The sequence below is a fragment of the Zalophus californianus genome, chromosome 1 (genome assembly GCF_009762305.2).
Source record: "Zalophus californianus isolate mZalCal1 chromosome 1, mZalCal1.pri.v2, whole genome shotgun sequence".
NCBI lineage: Eukaryota > Metazoa > Chordata > Mammalia > Carnivora > Otariidae > Zalophus > Zalophus californianus.
This window is the reverse complement of record NC_045595.1, coordinates 108,363,209-108,384,860: the sequence shown is the minus strand read 5'-3', so window position 1 is coordinate 108,384,860 and position 21,652 is coordinate 108,363,209.

Below are 21,652 nucleotides of genomic sequence, written 5' to 3'. Positions count from 1 at the left end.
CTGAGGTGGGCTCTCTGGAAGGGTGGATTGGAGGAAACATAGGTGGACAGGGGTGGGAGGGCAGCTGGGGGTGGGTGGGTGGAGGGTGGTGGAGGTGGCAGTGCTAAGTAGTTAGGTAGGAGTCCTGCAGGTTGCCACACTAAAGCTGGGGACTGGGGGAGAGGAATGGTGCCTGTCAATTCCTTTGTACCTGGAGGAGTTCCCCAGAGATTTCTGTCCCTCCAGGACATGCTCTGAGATTAATAAATAACTCTACCTCCAATATGCCCCAGGCACCTTTCAACCCTTGCTTCTAGGCTGTATCTCCCTGGGCTGTTTGTTGTGCTGGGTGAGTGTTATATAGTTGCATCCATGGGAGGAGGGGAGCCTGGTGTTCTACTCCACCATATTTGGAAGTATCTTAGACTCTTTATTCTATAACAGTCCCCACTCATTTTAAAAATACTATTTTTTTTGGGTTCCTGGGTGGCTCAGTTGGTTGAGCGACTGCCTTCGGCTCAGGTCATGATCCTGGAGTCCCGGGATCGAGTCCCGCATCGGGCTTCCTGCTCAGCAGGGAGTCTGCTTCTCCCTCTGACCCTCTTCCCTCTCATGCTTTCTATCTCTCATTCTCTCTCTCTCTCAAAGAAATAAATAAAATCTTTAAAAAAAAAATACTATTTTTTTTAATTGAAGAAATGAAGTTGTCCTGTAGAACTTCTTATATTTTGGGTTTTGTGGATTGTATCTTTGTGGTATTAATATGTTTTTCTTTCACCTGAATTTCCTATAAACTAACATTTTGATATAGCTACTTGGTGAGATTTAGATTCAATTTTTGGCAAGATTAATATATAAGTTGTATTAGATGTGTAATACGAAGATGGTGTGCTCTCTCTTAGTGATGTTAAAAGATCAGTCAGTGGGTTCAGGAATTGTCTGCCTGATCCATCCATTATAAAGATCCCTAACAACATTTTACTTAATATTTTTAGCTGCCATTAATGAATGCCATTAACCATTATTGGGGGCAGAAAAATTTTGATTTTTCTAATAATAGAAATGATTATTCTACAAAGGAGAACTTTCCATCATCAACTTTTAGTTACCCTGAAATAGTTTGTTCAGAAAAGATAAGATAAATGCTAAAATTATTTCACTTTATTTTTCAGCTTTAGAATTAAAAAAAATGATGTCCTAAGAAAGTTCAAAGTTTGTTAGGCATAGAATTTTGGAGTTTTATTATGAATGTATGGATATTTATATATTTGATGTGTTTCTACACACTGTAGTCATGATACTTTTTTTTTTTTTTTAAAGATTTTACTTATTTATTTGACAGAGAGAGAGAGCACAAGTAGGCAGAGCAGCAGGGAGAGGGATTGAGTAGAAGCAGACTCCTTGCTGAGCAGAGAGCCTGATGCAGGGCTGGATCCCAGGACCATGGGATCATCACCTGAGCTGAAGGCCTAGCCACACAGGAGCCCATCATGATTCATCTTTGATATTCAAATTTCTATTCTTTTGCCAATGGCATTCAAAACTGGCTTTGTGTCTTTTTAAATGACAGGGAATCATCCCTGATAGCAGCCTTTCTTTCTAACACAGCAGGATGTCCCAGGCTTATGTACTATATTTTCTGCCAAGGCTTGTACTGGGCATTATTCAAGTAACCTTGGTTTCTTTTGGTGGGAAAAGGTCTAGTTCAGAGACCACAGTATGGTATTAGGAGTAGTCATTGTTACTGGTTTATTATTGCTTCCATGCCCATAAGTAGACAGAGCTAAAAAATATGTACCTACTGATATTTCCAGTTTAAAAGGGATTTTTACTGGATTTTTTTTAGCAGAATATTACAGAGTTTTTACTTAATTATTTGATTTTATTTTCTATTCTACTAAAATCTCAATTATTAATTCTATTACCATAATTTCTTATTTGCTTTTCCTGTCATGCATAATTCTGTATCCCCAAAATAGAAATATCATTAAATATGTATGTTTTTATGTTATTTTGGAATAATTATGTTTTTATAATGAATGTTATTTTCTTATGGAAGTGGTATCATCTCATATTCATTTCAGAATGTTATACTTCATTTAAATTTTTTCTTTTGTTTTATTAACTTTACTGCATCAGATACTATTTCTTCTACTTTGTTTTGGATGCCTCACTTTAATAGTTGATTTTCTTATTAAAAAAAAAAAAAAAGGTTATCTTTGTACTTAAGAATCCCTTTTAACCCTGTGAGTGTAAGTGCCATACTCCTTACAAAGTATCAGCCAAACTGGGCTCTTACCTGGAAGCTGTAAGGAGGAATCTGCTTCCAGATCATCCAGGTTATTGGCAGTATTTAGTCGCTTGTGACTATAGCACTGAGGTCCATATTGGCTTGGTGGCTGTCAGCTGGGGGCCACTCTTACTCCTGGGGGCCTCTCTCTGGACCTCAAACATGATCCTTTCCATATTCACAGCTACAGTGTTGCTTAAAATCCTTCTTGTGCTTGGGCGCCTGGGTGGCTCAGATGCTTAAGCGTCTGTCTTCGACTCAGGTCATGATCCTGGAGTCCTGGGATTGAGTCCCGCATCGGGCTCCCTGCTCCTTGGGAGCCTGCTTCTCCCTCTGCCTCTCTCTCTCTCTCTGTCTCTCATGAATAAATAAAATCTTTAAAAAAATAATCCTTCTTGTGCTTTGAATCTCTCTGAATTCCTCTTCTACCACTACCAGACAAACTTCTCTACCTTTAAAGGTTTATAGGAGTAGATTAATAGGCCCATGTAGATCACCTTAGTTTTGATGAACTCAAAGTCAACTGACTAGTAACTTCAACTACTGCAAAATTCCTTTGCATATAAGATAACATAACAGTAGGGGCACCTGGGTGGCTCAGTTGGTTAAGTGACTGCCTTCAGCTCAGGTCATGATCCTGGAGTCCCTGGATCCAGTCCCGCATCAGGCTCCCTGCTCGACAGGGAGTCTTCTTCTCCCTTGACCCTCCGCCCTCTCATGTGCTCTCTCTCTCTCTCTCAAATAAATAAATAAAATCTTAAAAAAAAAGAGATAACATAACAGTAGATATGATAGCTCATCGTATCTATAGGTGTGAAGATTAGCGCCAGCTGTCCTCAGGAGCCATCCTGGAATCATGCCTATCATAGTCCTGCTCATGTTTACTTCACTTTTGCCACCTTTAGGATGAGTTAGCTTTCAAAATCTCCTGAAACATAGGCACTCTCCCCCTCTGGCTTGAAAATTTGTCCGTATGTATCAAGATTTCAAATTCTGCTGTAGTTGAGACATACACTTCACATATATGAAGATAGGTACATATTTCAAAAGAGCTTTTGAGTGTTAATATGATTCTCTCACGTAGAAGAATACATAAATCTTCCTCCATAACAACTTTATCTCTTTTTATAATATTGCATTTAAGGAGAAAACTGTCACTGAAAGAAATAAGCTCAAATGGTTACTGAGAGTCTTGAAGTATGCACAAAAATGTATTTCTAAATCTTTTCAAAATGCCAACAGTTCTTGATAAATAAAACGTCATGTTAATTCTTTTGGCATTTAAATCAGCACTTTTAAAATGACTAATTGACTTGCCATTTAATACATGATTGTACTTGTGTTCTATTATTATATGGAAATACTGATTTGGATCCAGAAGCGTATTAAACAATTATTAATTGATTCTGATTGTGCTAATCTCTGCTTTTAATTCCCTCCCATTTGTTTAATGAAATGAAATAACTTTGCTTTTATAAAATGTAAACCACTTTGCATTTTAACTTACACTCATGAAAAATAAAGCTTCAGAAATAGTCTCATGATATAGATGTATTAATGATACATTTTCCACATTTCCAATGTGAAAGTTATATGACCATTTGTGTCCAAAGGACAAAATTTAAAAAAAAAATAGTATTTTACTTTTCAAGGAAGAACAATAGCAGAAACTTAACTTTTTACCCTTTGCTTTCTAGAGATGGTTTATGCTAATTTAGAAAATGGAAATTCTCTTATCTATTTTACTTCTTACCCATATTATAGTAGGGGGAATAAAGTAGATGGATTTGTTGAATAGAATGCAAGCTCTGTTTTGACCCTGAATCTCTTTGTAATATTTATTTCCCCTTATTGGTGCCTTTTTCTTCCCAGGGAAATGGAAACTAGGACTTTGCAATTTCATCATTATGGTGAACATTTCTTGACTTTCCCCAACATGTATGGCCTGTTCCTTTCACAACAATTGTTAAATTTCCCTTGGGGAACTCTCTCACATCTTTTGCTTGTGCTTTAGTCTTCCTCTAGGCATTAGATGCTCTCTTCCTGGACAAAAACCAGTTGAGACTGATTTATTCCTGGTCCTGATAACTCTTAGGAAACAGCCTTATAATTACTACTGCTAAGATCCCTGGAGCCTCCCAGGTTCCTGCCTTTCCTAAAGCCTTGTTCTTCAGCTTTTCCTTCAATTTGAGCTATCCCTATAGGCTTTCAGTATATTTCTTCCTTCACCCTTCAAGTTAGCAAGAGTTCCTTTCCTTTGCCTGCAAAGTCCTAATTGATTAACTCACTTAACTGTATAAAAACTAAATTCAATTCCATATCCACTAAAGTTATCCTATATTTATCATATTGCTATCCTCAAAGACCCCAATGTCCCAAGGCAGTAAGAATTCAGCTGGACTTTGCCAGGTTCCCCTCCCCCCAGTACTTGTTTTGCTATAACTGATCAGTGCACAAATGCTAACACATTGGGAATACTCAATAAATTTTATTTTTTGTGTTAATGAAATCCCAGACAGTAGGTTTGACGATCACCAACAAAAAGACATGGAGGTCACCTCCGTGTTTTTTGTATGTTAACCGTGTTTGGAAGGGAATTACTAAATTATCTGACATTTTGAAAAACTAGTATTGCATTTGAAAGTCCGAACTATTTGTCCAGTAGCTCAGGGCAAGCTAGTTCCAGGAAAGGGTGTTTGCAAAGGGAACAGGCAAGGATTTCATTATATTGTGGCATTTCTCAGATATTTCTCCATATTTGACTTGTATTTTCACACATTCACACCACATTGGTGATTTCTTAAGATTGCTTTTAAGATACTCATTGTTCATTTGTGCTGTAAATTGTACAAAAATTATGTGAAATTTCAACTGGTTTTCAAAAGAATGTGTCTTTTTATTTACCATAAGTTAGTATGCCCTTTTTATAACTTACCAAAGAAACAAGTTGTGCTATTTCGGTTTTACTTTAAAAAAAATTAAATCCCACTGGATAAAGTATATATTTCAAGGCACGAACGGATATTTTTGTTGGAGGTTAACAGGACCAATGGCTACAAATGTGTGTTATGAAAGAGCACCAATTCAAAGGGGTATAGATATCAAAAAAAAAAATAGGGAAAGGAAGGCTGTTAGAAAAGAAAGAGTAATGAAATGTTTTTGAAAAAGAAAATGGAAAAGGTTGACACCCCCAAATAGCCTAGGTACCTAAAACATGTGGCCAGTGGGTCAAAGTAAACCTCATAATGTCATTGCCACTATTTGTTTGGATTCCTATCTCTGCAGGATTCTGAACATTTTCACTCAACTCCTTTCTTTCTCTGGCCTTCATCCCATTATTGTAAACTGGAAGTGTTGAATTCTAGGACAGTAGCAATGGTCTGGTATCAGGTCAGTCCTGCTTCTTACTCTGTCCTGACTTGGTCTTTATTTCCACTAGCTGGACTCTTACTATTTGTTTCTCCCATAGGTGCAATTCTAGAAACTGGGTCATTCTTTGGTTCTAGTATCAAGAATAATTTTGACTACGTATAACAGAAATTCTGAGTACAGTGGCTTAAAAATTAGGAGTTTGTATTAGATTTCACATGCCTCACCTAACAAGAAATCCAGAGTGAGACAGTCTGGGACTGGCATGTTTGCTTAACAATGCCATTAGACATTTAGGCCTTTTCTGTCCTTTTGTTTGAGCATCTTTTGCATCTTTATGTATATACACTTCGTTGCAAGATGGCTGTCACACTTTCATATATTCAGTTTAAGCTTAGGGCAGGGAGGAAAGTAAATGAGGTATTGCTGTTTTAGGAAAGCAAAAGCTTTCTCACTGTCTCTCCTTCCCCCTACCTTCAGATATCAATGTATGTTTCCCTGGTTAATGTATTGGTTTTTGGTGCATAACAAACACAGAACCTTAATGGCATACAACAATGAATACATACACTTACATATCGTGCTATGGGATTTAGCGAATCAGGGCTGCTGGGCTCATTTGGGTGATTCTGCTGAGTTTTGCTGAGCTCTGTCTGCATCTGCAGGTTAGGTGGAGGCTGTGCTCTAGGCTTGACTAGACTGGGCTTGTTTGAAGCACCTTAGCTGAGGCAGCTCCACATCACTGCTTTATTTTCCTCTTTTTGGAACTAGTGAACTATCACAGGTAGAACAGAAGTGTAAGAGTAAGCAAGCAAAAATGTTCAAGGGACTCTTGAGACCAAGGCTTAGAGTTGGCAAGGATCGTTTTATTGGCCAGAGTAAATCACGGGGTTGGAGACTTTCATGAAATTTTCCATTGATAGAAAGATGCCACACTATTCCTAGCTAGAATGGAAGCTGGACAATAAAAGCATTTAGCTGGATACATTGACATTGAAATAACACATTTCTTTCCTTCCTTTCTTTTTTCTTCTCTCTTTTTCCCCCTTCTCACTCCCTTCTTCTTTCCCCTCCTCTTCCTTCGCTTTCCTCTTCTCGTTTCCCCCATTCTTCTTTTTGTAAGGAAAATGGTACAAATGGATATTGAGTAGGTAGCCCACATTGACAATCATCATTCGTTATATTGTACTCTCATATCTTTGGTGTAATAGCTGGTGGATCTCTCTGACGTCCTGTCTTTCTTGATTCCTGCCCATTCTGTTTCCTGCTACCAAAACTCTTAATACTGAAATCTATCTCCTTTCCAGATTTCCCACTTGTTGCCTCCTGCCATGCTCCCCGGTTCATCTCTTGCTCTCTTTTGGGAGTTTTCTGATTGCCTGGCCCTGGAGCAAACAGTTTATACATTCTAGTCATTTCTAACATCCCCATTTAATTTTGACCAATATTGAGTAAAAGAAAAATGTAATGGTATTTTTGTAGATGTTAAATAGATTATCAAAATTATAATCTCATCTGGCTAAATGTGATAATCAAGAAATAAGATAGACGATAAAAGAGTAGATGAATTAAGACTGAAGATGTAAAGCTAAGGCAGAAATAAGAATCTCAAATCAATAGCTATTACCAAGAGCCTAATGTGGGCAGTTTCTTGAATGAGATAGTTATTGACTGAAATCGGCAGAGGAAGTAGAGTGGAAAGTACCGTGGGAAAGTGTGAAGGTTGATGTGGTTCAGGAAGGGTAAGTCAGGAAAAAAATTGTACAAAATCCCAGCTGGAATCAAGACTTGGTAAGCCAAGATTGTTTCTGTCATTTTAGAGATAATTTTCGAAGCAACTTGGAAAAATTTTTAGTGAACTAGACTTTGACGTTGCTGCTTATGTTTTTCTTTTTTTTCTTTTTTTAAAGATTTTTATTTATTGAGGGAGAGAGAGAATGGTAGAGAGAGAGCATGAGAGGGAGGAAGGTCAGAGGGAGAAGCAGACTCCCTGCTGAGCAGGGAGCCCCTTGCGGGACTCGATCCCGGGACTCTGGGACCATGACCTGAGCTGAAGGCAGTTGCTTAACCAACTGAGCCACCCAGGCACCCGCTGCTTATGTTTTTTCTTATAAAATCAAAGCTGCCTATCAAATCTTAAATAATATGTTCTTGTAATATTGGCTCCGTGCTGTTCCCATTATTTTGGAGTATTTATAGAATTCAGATATCAGTATGATTATTAAAATCAAGGCAGATTTTTGGCTGTCAAAGGGAGCATTATGAAAATACACCTTAAAAGCTGTTTATCAAACTTACCAACCAAGTAGTTTCTTCCACTAATTCTGAAAATTTAAGATAAAGTTTCTTGGAATTCTGGCTACATACAGTTAAGTAAGTATGTGTAAGTATAAATCCTGATCAGAAAATGTAGCATAAAACACAACAAAAACACTTATTGAAACATGGGAGACCTAAATTCAGCCACTGGCTCTAGTACTATTTGGACACGTGAATTTGTATAAGTCACTTAATGTCTCTGAGCCTCAGTTTACACATCTGTAAAGCTGATTGTAGAATAGTCATTCTATTATTTTAAGAAATGATATGATTATAGATTATTAAAATAAGCTCATCATAATAAACCCAAGTCGTACTAAAATTGCAAAGGTAAAATACTTGATTTTTATTCCCCAATTCTTACTTTTTATTTACCAGTTATAATCTCTCTTACCAGTAACTTGTAGACTTTCAGTAATATTATATGCTTATACAAGTATGGGAATTCTTTGGCCCGGATGGAAATGAGAGCCGGCCCTTGTGCCTAGCTCCCAGCCCAGAGCCTCACACATAGTAGGCCGTCAGTCAAGGGCTGTGAGATGACTGGTGCCTGAATGCCTTGAAACCTGGGCCCCCAGATCTGCCTTACAAACGATCTGGTGTTCAATTTTTTTCTTCTTTTCTTCTCTTGTGCCCCAGCTTTTCTTGTCTCCCTTACTACGGCTTTGAGCTGTGCCCTTGGATCTCAGTCTGTGGCGAAGTTTCTGCTAACTCCTGATAGATTTTTTTCTGAAATCAAGCACAGCTTCCCGTCTGGTAACAGCCTGGTACCACTGGACACACCCAGCTCCTGTCTCAAACCAAGCAGTCTCCTCTTTGTAATATGGTCGACTTGTCAAGTGTGGTGACTGTGTCATAAGAAAACACATAGCAGTATGGGTATTTTTAGGTCTGCAGTGATTTCTTTTGTGTCTGTCATACAGTTGGACTGTAAGTGGCGCCGGAGACCAGTGCAATCATCTGGAGGCCATGACGTAAGTACAGTGGGGCTGCAATTTATTGGCTCTCAGTTTTCCCAGCATGACCTCAAACAAGGACTTAGGTCTTTAAAAAGCAAACAGACTGTTGGCTTCCTGCAGGTTCTAGCACAGATGCCTAAAGAAATGACATAAAATATGTTGCAAATTAACAGTCTAGAGGGAATACTTGTGGAATTTGAAACCGTCAGAATATCCATGAGCTTTCTCAAAATAACTTCTCTGAGAGTGATGTATCTGTGTCAGCTAATCTGCTTTTCTGATGGACTATTATAATAAACACTCAGGGCCATGAAAACACTCTTGGCATATTTGGTTAGAATTTAAAATTTCATTAAATATAAATGGTATTTTACTAAATGCTATTCTTATGTAACTTGCTTCTTTCCACATTGTGTGATAGACATTTATTTATATTGATACATGTAGCTTTAGTTCATTCATTTAAACTGTCACATACTAGGCCGTTCTATGAATATACTAACATTCATCCATTCTCTCGTTGAGCTGTGAGCATAAGAATAATTATTGTTTTATACCACTGGCTATTGGAGTGGTTTGTTATACAGCCTTAGGATACAATAGCTAACTAATACAAAAGGTACGTACACTAACTTTATTGCCAAATTGCTTCTCAAGGTGTTAGTACCAGTTTTATAGTCCTCCGATTGGTTCTCAACATATTTTCCAAACCTTGTTATTGGTAGATTGTTACATTTTTGTTAATTTAATTTGATGGAAGGTTAACAAGCTTAATTAATCTTACTGTTTTATTATTTTATTTTATTTTATCGTTTTAAAGATTTTATTTATTTTTTGACAGAGAGAGAGACAGCGAGAGAGGGAACACAAGCAGGGGGAGTGGGAGAGGGAGAAGCAGGCCTCTGCACTGAGCAGGGAGCCTGATGCGGGGCTCGATCCCAGGACCCTGGGATCATGACCTGAGCCCAAGGCAGACGCTAAACTACTGAGCCACCCAGACACCCCTAATCTTACTGTTTTAATTTGCATTCTCTGATTGTCAGTTTGATTATCTTTTCACATGTTTTGTGGCCATTTAGATTTCCTATTCTGTGACTAGTATCTGTTCTAATATTTTGCCTGTTTTTAGGCTTGATTATTAATGTTATATTTATTAATTTTTAGGAATTTTTGTATTTATTCTGAATACCAGTCTTTTTTCAGTTATATGTGTTACAAATATCTTCTAGTTATTTATTTATTTATTTATTTATTAGAGAGCGCAACTGAGCAAGAGAGAGAGAGAGTACTAGAGCAGAGTGAGGGGCAGAGAGAGATGCAGACTCCCCGCTGAGCAGGGAGCCCAATGCAGGACTCGATCCCTGGACCCTGGGATCATGACCTGAGCCAAAGGCAGACGCTTAATGACTGAGCCACCCTGGTGCCCAAGTATCTTCTAGTTTTTAACCTTTGCTGTGTTGAAGTTTCTCTTAATGTCAAATTTATTCATAACTTCCTTTATGATTTGTGCAATTTATTTATTAAATATTTTATTTATTTGAGAGAGAGAGAGCATGAGTGGGGGGGTGGAGAGGCAGAGGGAGAAGGAGAGGCAGACTCCCCACTGAGCAGGGAGCCCAATGTGGGGTTCTGATCCCGGGACCCTGGGATCATGACCTGAGCTGAAGGCAGATGCTTAATCGACTGAGCCACACAGGTACCCTTGATTTGTGCAATTTATGTCTTATTTAAGGAATACTTTCTTATAATACAGTCAGATAAATATTCTATAGTCTCTTTCAAATGTTTAGAAATTTTGTTTTTAATATTTTGGTTTTTAATCTTTTGGAGTTTATTTTTGTATATGGTGTAGGGCAGTCATATGGTTTCATTTTTTCCCTTTGGATAATCAGATGTTTTAGTCCCATTTATTGAATTATTTGCAATGGCACCTCTATTTCTATATCTGTTTCTAGATTATATTCTATTCCTGGTCTGTTAGCTTTTCCCTGTGTTAATGCTCTTCTAACTTAAAGGATAAGACTTTAAGATAAATATCTTGGGGCACCTAGGTGGCTCAGTCATTATCTGCCTTCAGCTCAGGTCATGATCCCAGGGTCCTAGGATCGAGTCCCGCATCCGACTCCCTGCTCGGCGGGAAGCCTGCTTCTCCCTCTCCCACTCCCCCTGCTTGTGTTCCCTCTCTCGCTGTGTCTCCCTCTGTCAAACAAAATCTATAATAAAATAAAATAAATATCTTAATATTAGCCCTTTACTCCTTATTCTTTAAAATTTTCTTTGTTATTCTTCCTCCTTTGATTTTTCATATGATTTCAGGATCAGCTTGTTAAATAAAACCCTGTTGGGATTTAGATTGGAATGAGATTACATTTAAATGCTAATTTGGGGACACTTAACACTTTTTAGGTCTTCAGCCTTGGCACCCATAAATACAGTATTGCTATTCTTTTATTCAGATATTTAATAGTATCTTCCAACTTTCTTCATAAGGATCTCGCACAATTTTAGTTTTATTTTTGGATACCTTTCAGATATTCTTGCTATATTTCTGACTATACCCTGACTAATAGAGCAGGTTAGTAAAGTTCCAGCCTATTCTTATTTTTCTAATGGTTTTGTTTGCTCATTTTGTTTTGTCTTAATAACAAAGTGAGTTCAACTGACTGAGCCACCCAGGCACTCCTCTTGGATTTTCTTTTCTTTCTCTCTTTTTTTAAAAAAAATAATTTATTTATTTGAGAGAGAGAGAGAGAAAAAGTGAGAGAGAAAGAGAGAGCATGAGCACAAGCTGCGGGAGGTAGAGGGAGAAGCAGACTCTCCACTGAGCAGGGAGCCTGACGAGGGGCTCGACCCCAGGACCCTGGGATCATGACCTGAGCTGAAGGCAGACACTTAACCTACTGAGCCACCCAGGCGCCCCTCTCTTGGATTTTCTATATAAATAATCATATTGTCAGCAGATAAGAACTGTTTTGTTTACTGCTTTCCTATTTTTACCTTCTCAATTCTTTTTCTAGGTGTTTCAATAGGATGTTGAATAGAAGTGTTGATGAGTGTATTCTTGTCTTGTTTCTACATTAAGGGTTTTGACCTTGTTTAGGTTGTTGATGCACATCCGGTATGTTGGTCATTTGTGTCTGTTTTCAGATCTCTACTGCTTTCCTGTAAACTACATCTCCCAGATATTCCCAACTAGCATTTGGCTATTTTGGGCCAATAGAATGTACTGCCAGGAGACTGGAGTGGAAGGAAGAGAGAAGTCAAAGACTTTCTCCCCATTTCTTGGTGCACTGGAGCTCCATCTACTCCATGTTATCACCTCCTACTAGATAGTCCCTTCTTTTGTGGGGGCTAGTTTAGTTTCCATGTAGATCCAGCTGCTTGCTGGCCTTAGGTCTTGGACTCACACCACCTCTTCCTTTTGTTCCTCCTCTAGGGATGTAATAACTTCCCACTTCATGAATTTCTGTCACCTTTTTGGCTTTCAGATTTCCCCACATCTTTGTAACTAGTTCTTTAGATTCCTTAAATAGGACTATATTTCTGACTGTACCCTGACTAATACATCAGGTTAGTAAAGTTCCAGTCCATTCTTGTTTTTCTAAAGGTTTTGTTTGCTTGTTTTGTTTTGTCTTAATAACAAAGTGAGATTATGTTCACCAAATGCTTTTTGGTATTGAGTTGCTGTATGTGGGCAACTATTGAGAGGTATATGTTACTTGTTTTTTGTTCTGTTAATGTGATGTATTAAATTTAATAGGCTTCTTGAAGAGAAACCGTCTTTGCATGCCCTTGGGTAAACTCTATTTGTTCATGATTTTTTTTTTTAAACACTGATGAATTCAATTGTTTGCTACATTTTAAAATGATTTTTGCATCTATATTCATGAGTATAATTGGTCTATAATTTTCTCTTTTTTTATATTACTCTTATCTAGTATAGCAATGAAGTTTCTATACTCACTGTTAGTTTAATTCCTGTCCCATTTAAAAGAAATTTATTATTTGTTTTAGCTTTTAGGATTAATGCTTCATTAGTTAGTTGTATAATGAAAATAATTATTCATTAGTTAGAATAGTTTGATGCTCTAATTATTTTAATTGGGACTTAAATTTTCCCCATGTAGATTATCTTTCTTTTTTAGAAAGTACAATAACCTTTAACAAAACATAGATTGGGTTTCATCTTTTTTACATAGAGTTAAGATATTCTGTTAGTCTCTTAGTTGTGTCCAGGCATCATACCCTCTATTTAATCATCATTTAGAAAAATAGGAGACATTTCCTTAGATAGATCAAAGCGTTTTATTGATGTGGAAATTTTTTTTACTTTTAAAATGGCAATTTCATAAAGTATTTAAAAGTCTCTCATAATGAATATTACAGGGAGGCTGTAGGAAAGTGATAGTGTTATTTATTTTCACTTCTTTTCATCTCCAAAAATCTCTGAATACACATGTGTTAAAATATGGAAGGTGAGTTCCTCTTTTCACAGAACTGTTGCTAAACTATCAAGGCTGAAAGTAATCGGCTGATTTGTACCACTCCCTATGGGCACATCCTAAGTGCCCATGTAGAAATGGAACTGTTTGAGGACCCTTTTTATCTGTTTTACTGCTCTGTCTTTATACCAGCTGTGTTCAGGTGTGGATTTACTTTTATTTATATTCTTTTTATTTATGCTATGCTACTCAAGAGTCATTGTGTACATTATATGTAAGAATTACATTTTTCTGCAATTCAGAAAATTATCAGCATTGTATTTTCAGCTGTTGCTTCTTACTCATTCTCACCATTCTTCATGTCTGTAACCCTGATTAATCTCATGTTAGAGCATTTCAGTCTGTCCTCCAGGACTCTTCAATCCTTTTCATACTAAAAAGGTCTTCTATAAGAATCTATCAAAATCCTAGAGGAGAACACAGGCAGCAACCTCTTTGACCTTGGCCACAGCAACTTCCTGCTAGACACGTCTCCAAAGGCAAGGGAAACAAAAGCAAAAATGACCTGTTGGGACTTTATCGGGATAAAAAACTTTTGCACAGCAAAGGAACAATGAACAAAACGAAAAGGCGACTTACGGAATGGGAGAAGATATTCACAAATGACGTATCACATAAAGGGCTAGTATCCAATATCTATAACGAACTTATCAAACTCAACACCCAAAAACAAAAAAATCCAGTCAAGCAATGAACAGAAGACATGAACAGACATTTCTCCAAATGATGGCCCATAGACACATCAAAAAATGTTCAACATCACTCAGCATCAGGGAAATACAAATAAAAACCACAATGAGATACTACGTCACACCAGTCAGAATGGCTAAAATGAACAATTCAGGAAACAATGGATGTTGGCAAGGATGTGGAGAAAGGGGAACTCTCTTACACTGGTGGTGGGAATGCAAGCTGATGCAGCCACTCTGGAAAACAGTATGGAGGTTCCTCAAAAAGTTGAAAATAGAGCTGCTGTATGATCCAGCAATTGCACTACTGGGTGTTTATCCAAAGGATATAAAAATAATGATTCAAAGGGGCACATGCACCCTGATGTTTATAGCAGCAATGTCGACAATAGCCAAACTATGGAGAGCAGAGAGCCCAGATGTCCATCAACAGAGGAATGGATAAAGAAGAAGTTAGACACACACACACACACACACACACACACACACACACACACACACACACACACACACAGGAATATTACTCAGCCATCAAAAAGAATGAAATCTTGCCATTTGCAATAATGTGAATGGAACTAGACAGTATTATGCTAAGCGAAATAAGTCAGTCAGAGAAAGACAAATGCCATATGACTTCACTCGTGAAATTTAAGAAACAAAACAGATGAACATAGGGGAAGGGAGGAAAAATAAAATAAAAAGAGAGAGGGAGGCAACCATAAGTGACTCTTAACTATAGGAAACAAACAAGTTTGCTAGAGGGGAGGCGGGTGGGGGGATGGGCTAAATGGGTGATGGTTATTAAGGAGGACACATGATATAATGAACACTGGGTGTTATATGCAACTGAGAAATCACAAATTCTACCCCTGAGACTATAATGATACACTATATGTTAACTAAATTGAATTTAAATAAAAAGCTTTTCATATCTTTGTACAACTTCTGGTTCATTTTTTCTGTACTGTCTTCCAATTTATTAATACTGTCTTTGGCTAGGATTTATGTAATCTATTGATTTTAAGGATTTATGTAATCATTAATAATAAGGATTAAAATTTTAAGTTCTAGGATTTCTAAGTACTGTTTCTCCTCTTTCATATTCTCTCTTCCCTTTCTTACTCCCTCCTGCTTTTTCAGAATCTCTATTGTCCTCAATGCATAGCCTCTTGTTTTGTTGCATAGTTTTTATTTTAGCTTTTTCCAGGGGGGTGTTATTCCTTTAAAATTTCTTGAGGACTTAATTTTTCTAGAAGACTTTTCTATTTTTGCATTTACTTAAATTTGAGTCTTCCCATTTATTGGATGATTTTAAATTATTTTGGTTACCCTTCATTTTATTATCCTTATGTGCTCTAGAATTTTAGTTTGCAAGTTCCTCTTGTGTAGACATTTGTTGTGTCTCCTTCTCCACAAAACCCCCTTCCCTGCCATTTTCCTGCTTCTTGGTATCTGGTAGATTCACAGTTGCTTCCACTGGTCTCAGCAAGATCCTCCAATAGTCTTACATTAGTGGATCAGGACTTTTGTGTGAATAGATATGACAAATCAACCCTCTGGGAAGTGAGAAATTTGGTCCAGGTCTTATTGCTCCTTCTTGACTACTCTAGGCAATGACACCCTAACAGCCTCTACAGAGGAGGTAACCTTGACTTTGGTCAGTGAATGGCAGGACAATCAGTATTGATGCAGTAGGTCTATTTGCTCTGTTTCCCCACAATTACTGGGGACTTAAAGCCCAGCTACCACAGTGGAGGTAAAAATTTTCTGCCTATTTTGGGTCTCACAGTCACTGCTTACATCCTTATATTTTTGTTCTATTTTTTTCCCCCTCCCTGTGGAGCTATTTGTCTGTGAGGATGACTATATGTTTGTATATTTTCTTGTATTATGTCTTTGCTATTTTGGGGTGGAGGTGGGAGGTGGAATGTTGGTTTTCCCTCTGAAATCACAGACCATCTTGACCAGAAGTCCAGATTTATATTTTAGAAAATTCAGTCTGGAATGAGTGTGTAGTGGATTAGAGGGCATTGAGGCTCGAGACACGAGTTTCATTCTGAGGGATTCCAGGAAAAAAAGATAAAGAATGGTTTGTGACAGGAATAATAGGGGAGAGAGGGATAAATTACAGATATTTAGAAAACGGTGTCCAATAATAGGGGAGAGAGGGATAAATTACAGATATTTAGAAAACGGTGTCCAAGTAGAGATGGAACAGCGTTCTCAACAGAGCTATACTGCCGCCTAGGGGATATTTTGGAAATTGACGGTAGTATTTTTGGCGGTCACAGAAAATGAGGGAGAGCTTCTGATATTTAGTAGGTGGGAGACAGCTATGGTTAATATCCTGGAATATACAGAACAGTCTTGTATATCGAAGGACTATCATATGTCCTGAATGACTTTCAAATATCCCAGACATTCATGTGAGTGAAACACTTGCTTAAAATTCTGTAAGTGAGGACCTTGTTTTATATGTTATTACTAAGTTTTTTCCACAAAATTTTACTATACACTGAATTTTCCAAGATACAACGGTCATGTTAATTTACAGAAACATACTTTATTTTGAGTGGAACTTAATCAAGAATTATTCACCACTTCAAACTGTTGACAGCGACAGTGCTTATGCTACATAAGTGTCCAAAATCAGAAATCTCGACCATTTTGTCATCTCCGACTTTCATGTGTAATAGAGAAAATAAGAGATTATTTTGAACAGACTCAAAACTAAATATCATTTAACTAATGGAATCACATGAAATATGAGGATCTCACTAAATTTTACCAATAAACCTTTTCTTTAAAGAATTTCATAGCATTCCATATACTTTTCTTTTTATGTGTGTGTAAAAATGATAAATATATATTTTGAAAATTACATAATGGAATTAGGTATTATTTTTGGATCGCCGTTGCTTTTCAATGTTACTCCGATACTCTCTCCAGAGGTCCTGCATACTAATTCTCTTTAGTCTTTTGTATGAAGTTCCTTTTTTAAAACCACAGTCTATTCTCCATCACCTTTCAAAGGTTATGACTTCTAGATAGCCTAGAAAATTGTAAATTCTGTACATTTCTGAATTCTGAGATTAAATGTATTCTTCAACATCGGAGAGATTTCAGAAGAGGTTTTTGTGCTGTTTCATGCCATGTCATAACAAAATGATTATTTGAACACTACACTTATAAATATGGTCTAGCTCATTTGTGAGAATATCTTACTCATTTTTTCCACTTTGACAGTGTGATATTCATCTTGGCACTTATCCCTACTTCATCCAAGGTGCTATTTTCCTCTTTGCCTTATCTTGGACAAAAAAAATTCTGGTCCATTATTACATATCTTAATAGGTTTTACTCCAGTGTTAATCATGCCACTGCTCTTTTTTTCCCCCATCTACTTGGTAGAATTGGCTTCTGATCATCTTACTTTTCTTAAATCTAAATGTTTTCATTACAAGTGGATGCAAGCATCTGACTACTTCATTATATCTTCTATTACAGTGATGCTCAAGAATTTGCACTTTGAAATACACACGAGTTCATCATAAATTTCTTTCCTTGTATTTTCCTTTCATATTATAGTTAAGATATGACACTGCTTATTTTTGATATTCTTATGGACTGAGATTGTGTCCCCTAAAATTTATATGTCGAAGTCCCAACCCCTGAGTACAACCTCACATGTGACTTTTTTTTTTTGGAGATAGAGGTTCAGAGAGCTTCCAGGTCGGTGCACATGTGGAGATGTGGGGAGAATGGTGCACCTGGAGAGGGCACTGAAGTTCTGCAAACTTTCTGTGTACTTTGCACTTTGTATCTCTTCTACCTAACTGTTTCTGAGTTATGTCCTTTTATAACAAACTGGCGATCTAGTAAATAAAATGTTTCTGTGAGTTCAGTGAGCCTCTCTGGAAAATTAATCAAACCCATAGAGGGGGTCCTTGGAACCTCCCATCTATAGCCAGTTGGTTAGAAGCACAAGGTGGACTTGTGACCAATATCTGAAATGTGTGCAGGGGGAACAGTCTTGTAGGACTGAGCCCTTAACCTGTGGGGTCTGATGCTAGCTCCAGGTAGATAGGGTCAGAATTGAGTTGCTTGGGAGTGTGGAGATCTCCCCTATCCCCTGCCATTGGGATTGATTCCAACATCGTTAGTTCGTGATCAGAAGTGGGATCAGACTCAGAATGTTACAATATTAACCCAGCACCTTCAAGGTAGCAGTCACTACATTAAAAACAAACAAACAAAAACCACCTCATGGGAATGAGAGAGAAAATAGATAAATATTGATGAAATCTCAAAAAGAACTGAAGTCGAGCATATCTTTTACATTTATTGGCCATTTGAATATCCTCTTCTATGTATTAGCTATTTATGTTTTTGCTCATTTTTCTCTTGGGGGTTTCATTCTTTTTAACTGATTTGTATATTGTAGATATTAATTTTTTGTTTCAACACAGGCTCGAAATATATCCCTCTGTCTTTCATTTGTTTTCTAACTTTGCTTATATTGTCATTTTTTTAAAACATAAGAGTTTTAATTTTTTCATGTGGTTTAAATCTGTCAGTCTTTCACTTTATGGATCTTAAAACTATCTTCTAAGTGTTCTTTTTTTATACACAAAAAACTTTTTTTTCTGGTTTTATTGGGTTGGCTAGCCCTATAGAACAATGTCAGAATGACAATGATAACAGGCATCATTGTCTTGTTCCTGACTTTAATTGGAATATTTCTAAAGTTTCACCAAAAAATAGTATATTTACTCTAGAACAGATTTGCTTTGAGTATTGCATGAAGTCTTCAGTACATAAACTATAAATAATAGCTATTATTTATTATTTGTCAAACTACTTCTCTGCCAAATTCTCTGTTCCAAATTTCTCTATGTGTAAATAAGGGATTGGGGCTGGAGAATCTCTGAGGTTCTTTCCACCACAGTTCATCTTGAAATTCCAAGATACATTTTCAGAAAGTCTCATGTTATCTTGGCAGCCTAGATAAAGAACGGTTTTCCATGTGAAATGGAACACATAAGCATGAATACAAGGGAGCCCTTCAGCCACCTCAGTAATTCATGTTTAGGTATGTAAAGTAGTCTGAGGCAAAAACTGATCTTAATTTTGATACATTTCCAGTTGGTTTATAAAGCTGTTTGGCAACTTTCATTAAAGGGAGAAAAAATAGAAAGTGGAGAGGAAATGAAAATGGAGCAATGATGGGGCGCCTGGGTGGCTCAGTCCTTAAGCGTCTGCCTTCAGCTCGGGTCATGATCCCAGGGTCCTGGGATCGAGCCCCGCATCGGGCTCCCTGCTCAGCGGGGAGCATGCTTCTCCCTCTCCCACCCCCCCTGCTTGTGTTCCCTCTCTCGCTTTTTCTCTGTGAAATAAAGAAATAAAATCTTTAAAAAAAAATGGAGCAATGACTAGAAAATCATTGGTGAATATAGCAATACCTTACTTCCTTTTTTTTTTTTTAAAGATTTTATTTCTTTATTTGTCAGGGAGCGAGAGAGAGAGCAAAAGCAGGGGGAGGGGCAGAGAGAAAGAAGCAGTCTCCCCACTGAGCAGAGAGCCCGACGTGGGGCTTGATCCCAGGACCCTGAGGTCATGACCTGAGCCAAAGGCAGATGCTTAACCGACTAAGCCACCCAGGTGCCCCAATACCCTACTTCCAAAGCCAGTTGTGATCCAGTCAGTCTTGGACTAAAAACAAGTTTTAACATTATAATTTTTCCCCTTCAATGGGGTGGAGACTCAGTATCTGGGGGGTAGAAGGAGGCAGCGTACCCAAAGTGGGGATAGAATGATTAATTCCCTATTTCCTATAAAGACGCATGAAGCAGAAGGAGGAGGGAAGCGCTCCCTGGAAAAGCTATTGAAATTACTAAAGAATGAGAAGGAAAAAGCAGCCAGAAAGTATGCTGAGCAGAGGAGCAGACAAAGATTGCAAGAAATTGGCAGGGAGTCACAATCACCGAAGCCAGAAGGGAACACAAAGGGCCTGGATTGAGTCAGACATCGTGAAAGGAGTTGTAAGGGAGGAACAGGCAGGCGTGCGTGTGGGCCCTGGGACAGGGGGGGTGAGGGAAGGAAGGGAAGAGTCAGAACACAGCGGCTTCAGAAACACAAGTTCAAAGCTAGTTGGAGAAGCTGCCTAGAGACAAAGAACTGCTCAGCAGGTTTCCAAGGAACAGATTTGTGGATGAAAAATGCCAGCGAATTAGACTACATGTCATCGTCTAAACTCTAAGAGGCAGGGGAAACAGGTGAGATACGGTAGAGTTAACAGCAAAACCACGTGCACTGAACCAAACAAGACAAAGGACATGATGGGAGGTGGGAGGGGGTGAGGGGCAGGGTGAAAACACGTGGGGACGGGGCAGGAGATCGAATGGAAGCCCACATACCGCATGCATAGATATTTTAAAACTTGCAAATCAAGCTACTAAACTGTCAAATAAAATGTTCTATTCACCTACCTTGACAAATACACCTTCTCAAAGACTTTGAAGGCCACTTCACATTTAGAATTCTTGGACTTGGGGTCAGCCAGCGTGTGTCAGTATTTGGAGAGCTGACCCATGTACCCGGGGCTTTGGCCTATACTCTCACCCAGCCACGCAGCCCTTCCATCCCTCATCCCTCATTCTGTCCCGGACCATAAGGGCCTGACTCGCTAAGTTTGTGGACCCTCTAGCTCATATGGCCAAGCTCCATTCCCTACCCCCTTTGAGAAGGGAGCACCGTTTGCTAGGTGCTCCTTGGGAAGAAAGAACAGATCTGAGGAAAGGCTTCTGTAGCTCTTGGAAGTGTGTTCGAGGCTCTTTGGAAAAGAACTCCAGGTCCTGCGTACCCAGAGCATCGTCTATGGGCAGATGATTCCTTACCCCTCAGAGCAGGGATGACCAGAAGAGGGGAAAGTGGATGTCTTTATAGCATGGGGATCAGGACAGGGTGCCCTCTTGCCCAAGTCTAAAGGTAGTTGTTTCTAAATCCTGTAAAGTGAAACTAGGAATTCTTATAGTAAGAGGAAAAAAAATAATTTCTATCAGAGCAAAGTTCTTCTATGGAAAGCACAGGTATTTCATTTGTTCACTCTCAGATTTTCTGGCCACGTTTGGCTTACATTGGGTTCCAAAGGCTTTTTTCCCCTTGGTTTCTATCTGCTGACCATCAGGTTGAATGATTGCTGTGCCCAGAGACGAGAAGGAGCCAAATATAAACAAACTGATCAGGCTTTATTTATTTTTTTTAAAGATTTTATTTATTTATCAGAGAGAGAGAGAGTGAGAGAGGGAACACAAGCAGGGGGAGCGGGAGAGGGAGAAGCAGGCTTCCCGCTGAGCAGGGAGCCCGATGCGGGGCTCGATCCCAGGACCCTGGGATCATGACCTGAGCTGAAAGGCAGACACTTAATGACTGAGCCACCCAGGCGCCCCTGATCAGGCTTTAAAGGAAATCTGTACTCAGACACGTATGAAGCCTGGGTTGCAGCATTCCTTAGTATGTACAGATATAATTTGTGTAGCTGGATAC